Source organism: Canis aureus, chromosome 9 (assembly GCF_053574225.1).
Source record: "Canis aureus isolate CA01 chromosome 9, VMU_Caureus_v.1.0, whole genome shotgun sequence".
Taxonomy (NCBI): domain Eukaryota; kingdom Metazoa; phylum Chordata; class Mammalia; order Carnivora; family Canidae; genus Canis; species Canis aureus.
This window is the reverse complement of record NC_135619.1, coordinates 72,932,691-72,939,119: the sequence shown is the minus strand read 5'-3', so window position 1 is coordinate 72,939,119 and position 6,429 is coordinate 72,932,691. Positions and strand designations below refer to the sequence as shown.

Here is a 6,429-nt window from a genome sequence, read left to right as displayed (position 1 = left end):
CATCCCCCAGGATCCTCCACCTGAGGATGACAAGGCGCTCTGCAAAAACCTATCGGTGTCTCCATTCAACGCAGGGGAGATCACGACGCAGACAAATGGGTTGGCGCCGGTCGTGCGGAGTAGCTCAGCAACTAGGCCAGGGGAATGATTGATGTCAGTGGCTCTCTGTTCTGGACTTTCTGCAGCACTCTGTGCTCTGGAGAAGGGGGAGAACCGGATCGCGCGGTTCCCCAGTCCAAGGCAGCTTTGTAGGACTGCCGCTCCATGACCCCTGACAAATGGTTATATTCATTACACCAAAGGCTGGAAGGAGCCACAACATGGGATACATATTTGAGGAAATATGCACACAACTCGGTTTATTTTTCTTATCTGATTTTTTTTTTCCTGGTGCAACATGAGTACTGTTGACCACTTGGCAGCCGCCTTTCCATACTTGAGTTGTTTGTCATTTCTGTTCATTTCCCTTTTGGGAGGAATTTACAGGCACATGTTGACCCAGCTGAATGGGAACAGGGAGCAACAGGAACCCCATTGAACAGAACCGCTGCAGAGCAGAGGCCCTTCTCGCCGCCGGGCCCGGAGCTGCTGCCCACGCCGGCGGGCCGGCCACCTAACGCGCCACGACTCCAGTCCGGAAAACCCAGGTCCTCTCATGGCCTGGCCTTGAAATAAACCCACTTTCCTTCCAACACTCTCTGGGACTGGTAGGCAGTTGGCGCTTCATTGTTGGAGTATCAGGAAGGCGCCCTCCATAGCAGCTGTTGCTAGGTGAGGCCTGGTTTCCCAGGGACCAGCTGGGAGGGGGGGTGATGGGGAGGCCTGCTGGTGGGGGGCCCGCCTTCTCCTCCCAGGCCCCCTCTGGGAGCCTCTGAGGCACCTCTCTCCCCCAGAGCCTGAGCCCGTGTCTCATTCCCACGGACCCATTTGCACCCTCACCCACCCCGTTTTCTGGACATTTCCAACCTGCCAGGCATTGGGATATATGAGATAAATTGGCAGCGGCGGCAGGCTCTGCCGTCCAGGAGCTCAGAGTCCTGCGGACAAGGCAGGCCCTGTGATCGGTGAACCACACCCCACCCCGTGTGGCTGAGGTCACTGCAGTCACGATGCATGCTGCTGGCACCTGGCCTGCGTCCCTCTGGTCAGCTGCGGCGGGCGGGGGTGGTGGTGGTGCGAGGTGCACCTGCCGGGTGCAGTGACCACCTCCTCTTTGTACCTGAGAATGTCCTCTGGCCGCGGGAGTTAATACCCCAGGGAGGACCTTCAACCCCTGAAGCTTGAGAGTTGGTAGGACAATTCCTAAAATTGATAAAAACAGTAAAACTGCTGTTTTGTCCCTATTATCATGACTCAGCATGGGGCGAGGAGAGGGAGACGGCAACGGCTCTTGGAGGAAGCTGAGCGCACAGGCCTTGGCCACAGCCCTGCTGCTGACCTGTAGCCAAGGCTCGGCCTCTGGGGCCCCCACTCTGCCCCGGGGAGAGAGCCCCTGCGAGTGCCCCGCGTGGAGCTGCTGCCGAGGGGAAGTGGCTGGTTGCTGCAAAGCAGCTGGTGCGGTGCGCGGCACCTGTAAGTTTTGGGCAGAATGTTTCTGTTCCCCGCGGCTTCCCGATGCTTCCCTTCCTCTCTCTGCCAAGGGGCCCCGCATGCACCTCCCTTGATCTGAGCTGCCCAGATCTGAGCTGCTGGTGGGTGACTGCCCACGGCCATGTCACAGGTGTCCCCCAGGCCTCTAAGCCTCACGACACAGTGAGCTCCTCCGCTGGTGAGGAGGGAAGAGCAGAGCAGGGAAGCAGCACCAGACTGCCAGTCAGTGCGTGTCCCTCGGTCCCCCACCCCGCAGGCTCTTGGTCCCCTTCAGTGGGCAGCCCGTTGCTCCCAGCTGCTCTCGTAAGACAGGGAGGATGATTGTTGATTACTTTGCAGTGGCTTTTCTCGAACTTTCTCCTACTCTTTTTGCCTAAATGGATTATTTTCAGGAAATCTATGTTGTAAGACGGGACTCAGCAAACTATGGTCTTGCGGCCAAGTCCCTCCCACAGCTTGTCCTTGTAAATAAAGTTTTATTGGCACATAGCCAAGCCCATTCATTACTGCGTCACCGGCTGGCGGCTCTGAGCTTCCACAGCGGAGCCCGGTAGTTGTGACAGGGGTCATGTGACCTGCAAGGCCAAAAATATTTACTATCTGACTCTTTGCAGCAAACTCTGCCAACATCCTGTTGTAAGAGATACTCAAATGATATTCTTTAATTCTTGAGGATTGGGGCACATAATTAAGTTGCCCTTTTTTAAAAAAAAAAAATTCCAACATGTTAAAAGAAAGAAAATTGATTTGCTATAACATGTCCTGACATAGTCATGAAATAGTCTCATGAAGTCTCCTAGAGTAGTTCTTACTTTTTCGATGAGTCTCGGCCACATTTTAGGAAAACCTAAGAGAGGATCTAGAAAGAAGACAGTGAAATAGTCCATCAGATTTCTCCTGACCCAATGGCTGGGAGATAGTGGGAGATAGACTAGTATATGAAAACAATCACAAAAAAAAAAAAAAAAAGAAAACAATCACATCAAAAGACCTTTGGCGATATTATCTGCAGCCCTAAAGGTTCATATGCAGACGTTTGTGGGGAGGGAATCTTTTTGCTTGGAAATTCTTGCTAAATTTAGACATAGGTATAATTAATTGTGCAGTTTTTGCCTTGTTCTTGTTTTAATTCTACCTGAAATGACATCATGAATCTGGAGCATCAGGAGGAATGAAGGAAACAGGTTTTATGTGCATTTAACTCCTAATGGGCATCTGTGGGCCGGGAGGATTCAAATGGAGCCCCTCCACTCCCTGTGGTTACAGATTAAAAATCTCACATGATTTCCGATCCACCGGACCAGAGTTTCTCAACTGCAGCACTACTGACCTGTGGGGATAATTGCTCATTGTAGGGCCTGACTTGTGCTCTGGGACTTCCAGCAGCATCCCTGGCCTCGCCCATCAGATGCCAGCAGTAAGCACTACCTCTCCCCACCTGCCCCGTCATGACAACCCACAGGGTCTCCAGACATTGCCAAATGTCCCCTAGGTGGCCACATCACCCTCAGTCGGGAACCACGGAATTCATCCAGGGAGAAGCAGCGTGGGTGCTGCTTCCAGGTGAGAGGCTCTCGCAGGTGCCTCTGGGGGAGGAGCCCAGAGCCCCTCTGCTCTGACAGCTCTGGACTTGAGCACTGAGGTCTGGCTCGGTGCTCTTACTCATCCTGAGCACATTCCTCCATCTGCCAGGTGAGCACTGCTCCTTTCCTGGCTGGGGCCCCCTCCAAAGCTCTGGGGAAAGAATGAGCATCTCTTCTGTTCAAACCCAGTGTGCTCGAATGTTCTTTCTGGAGGGGCATGTGGTTCTACCACAGTGCACACACACATACACACACACTTCTAAAATCAAGGATATTTAAAAAGTTGGAAATACTTTCACAAGGAAGATGACAATCTGCGATACAAAGTGCATCAACTTCAGGGTGAAATATTTGGCGGGACAGGCCAGAGCTGAAAGGCTGGAGCGCCTAACGCTGCGGGGAGACTGGCAAGGATGCGACTCTGAAAAACTTCGCTGCCCTCCGAGTGCCATTTTATGTGATTCTCTGCCATCCACACAACAGCACTTCTCCCTGTTAAGAAAAAAAATCGGTCCCACCTCACAATCAACAGAATCATGGTTTCGACTAATCTCTATAATCAGCAGCTAATGTGCCTGAAGAATAGTAACAGAATATGCCCGTTATGAAAGAGCGTGCTTTTCTCATTTTATTTGCCTGTGATTATGTAAATTCCAGATATAGGGTGAAGGGAAGGGAAGCTGTGGGAGCCAGGGGGAGGTGCAGAGAAGGGCCTTCTGCTAACGAAGGGAGCCAGCTTTCACCCCCTGTGGAAGGAATGTATTTTCTGCAGATTGGCTGAAGCAGTTGATGGTTGAAATACAATGTGTTGGAAAGAGTGCAGAGCAGAGAGCCCTCTCCCGCTTTCTGATGTGGGGCGTCAGGGGGGTCCTCCCGAGCCTGGCGCCTGGCCGGAGGGGCCCCGCACCCTGAGGGTCTCGGGCCATCCATCCCTACCACGGCCCATAGCAGGGTGTTTCCCGGGGATCTCAACCTTTGCTCTCTCTCGACCTCCCTGTGTCACCCCCAGAAGGAGGAGGAGGAGGACCCCGAGGCTACTCTCCCGCATGCCTGGAGGGTGAGCCCCAGGGCCCAGGACACCCCCCTCCCCCTGCCCCCCCTCCCCAGCCAGGGCACAGGTGGTCTGGTCTGCCTCTTAATTTTCCATGTGCAACTTTCACAGGAGGAGCGTTCAAAATGCACGTGGCTAAACTAATCGTGCAAATGGCTGTTCTCACTCACGGATGTCTCCTATTCCAAGGGCTCTGCAAATAGTTCTCTTGTGATGATGAGCTCTCTGGCTCTGGTGGACTCCTCGCTCTCCCGGCACAGATGTGTCCCGTCTGTGATCAGGACAGGTGGGCTGTGGACAGGTGAGCCGTTGAGTCTTGGCTCTGTGACTCCGGCTGTGTAGACAGGTTACTCAACACCTTTGTGTCTCCATTTGCTTCTCTGTGACATGGGAATAATCACCCTATTTCATGGGCGGTTTGTTGGCGGGGACGGGGGAGGGGAGGCCTCCATACACGCTAGCACCTGCCACTGTGGTGGGTCACTGCCAGGCCCAGGGGCCTATATGCCCAGGTGAAGGAATGCCAGTCCCATTCACCTCATTATTGCCTGATTCCAGGTCAACAACAGCTCTGAGGTCGTACTGAAGAGTGATTTACTGTGGGATTTCACCTCAAGTTGTGTGGACACTTGAATATTAAAGAGTGTTCTCTACATTCCAGCCACCGTTCCCAGCACTTTACCTGTATTACCTGGCTTGGTTGACAAAGAGGAGGCAGGATGCTGTTACTGGCTCCATTTTACAGATGAGGAAACAGAGACAGGCTCAGAGAGGGTCTCTGGTTGCTCGATGTCACACAGTCTTTAGCGGCCGGCAGAGCAGATCCCAGATGCGGAAGGAGCCTCCCTGTCCACCCCGGCGTGTCAGCCACAGTGGATTTGTGTGCTTGAGCCTTGAGTGTCCAAAAAGGCTGAGTTCTTCAGTTTTCCATAAATCCTCTCTATTTTGAGCCACTCTTCTATCAATGACAGAAAATTCTGGGTGTAGTTACATCAGAGATGGGGGCACATACATTTTAGAACTAAATACCCCAGCTCAGCTTTTTGTTCCACCCAATCTTGTTTTAAATCTCTGGGGCCAGGTGCCTTTCTCTCCCCTTCTCTCCCCTTGGTACGTCATGCACCTGTTCTAGAGGTGAGACATCCTATCGCTCTGCTCATGTCCTAGTATCTCAAGAAAAAAAAAAAAAACCAGCCTGCACGCTTCCCTTTATTTGGTTGTTGGGCAGTTTGCACTGGTCCCTAAAATAACTGAAGGACCAGATCATTCTTCGGACCTAGAGGTGAGGGTCCCGTGAATTCACTCTCGGCTTGGGTGTGTTCAAGTGCAGAGCTCAGCTGGCTGACTTTCCCAGCTGCTAGAAAACACTTCATGGAAGCAAATATTTGGCGAAACAGCACTTCACCAAAGACAACTCGAGCTCTGAAGACAATTTTCTTTGCGAAGGCTGAAAACCACATTTCCCCAAACCAAACGAAATGAAGGTAAACCGAAGAAGCCCCACTTTCGTTGCAAATTTGACTTCAGGGTATAATTTTGAAGTCGAGAGCAGTTTGAGAGTGTTTGGGGGAAAAAAAATTTCTAATTACAGAAAACAGCATAGGCACAGAGGGAAATTTGTAAAAACCTGGACTGGCCAGCTAGAGAAGTCAAGCTACTGAATCACATCCCCAAAGCTGCAAGTTGCTCAAGGCTGGTGAGTTATCTCAGTGCGTTTTATCTTCCCTGGGGATTTTAGAGTAGTCGTAGGATGGTTCGAGTCCCTGCCCACTTATCAGAGCGGTCCCTCTGAAGGGGACTGTCATCTGCTAAGTGGACAAAGGGCGTCCGTTGGCTGTTTGTGCAGATGCACGGTGGGAAATGCAGCCACAGGTTTCTCGCAATCCCTGGGCGGCTGGAGGCTGGATTCTGAAGTTCGCTCGTGCGCACAGAGAGGCATTCAGGGACAGGAGTGCTGAGGATTACTCACGTTATCTTTAAGATACCGCCTCGCGCTGCTCTGCAATTAGGAGGAGCCTTCCCGAAGCTGGTCTGGGTTGGGAGAAAGCTGGATGGCAAAGCAACAAGATAATTAGGCACAATTGAATTAACTAAAGAGTCACTGTCAGCCTTAGCTGCGATCCCCCTCATTTCATGATCCCCAACTCTGGAAGGTCTTTGTTTTTGTTTCATTGCATCATTTTCAAGCAGCACCCACAACACCCA

At 52.0% G+C, this 6,429-nt stretch overlaps 2 long non-coding RNA genes across 2 annotated transcripts; one reads left to right on the top strand and one right to left on the bottom strand.

Moving 5' to 3' along the window:
* The first annotated feature begins 481 nt into the window (after positions 1 to 481).
* LOC144320212 (uncharacterized) lies at positions 482 to 2,079 on the top strand. The gene is made up of 2 exons (XR_013385770.1): positions 482 to 771; positions 1,358 to 2,079. It is a non-coding gene; the product is annotated as an uncharacterized LOC144320212 (long non-coding RNA).
* A 1,351-nt stretch (positions 2,080 to 3,430) lies between these two features.
* LOC144320211 (uncharacterized) lies at positions 3,431 to 4,668 on the bottom strand. The gene is made up of 2 exons (XR_013385769.1): positions 4,395 to 4,668; positions 3,431 to 3,665 (listed from the first exon to the last, which is right to left on the bottom strand). It is a non-coding gene; the product is annotated as an uncharacterized LOC144320211 (long non-coding RNA).
* Between the last annotated feature and the right edge of the window lie 1,761 nt (positions 4,669 to 6,429).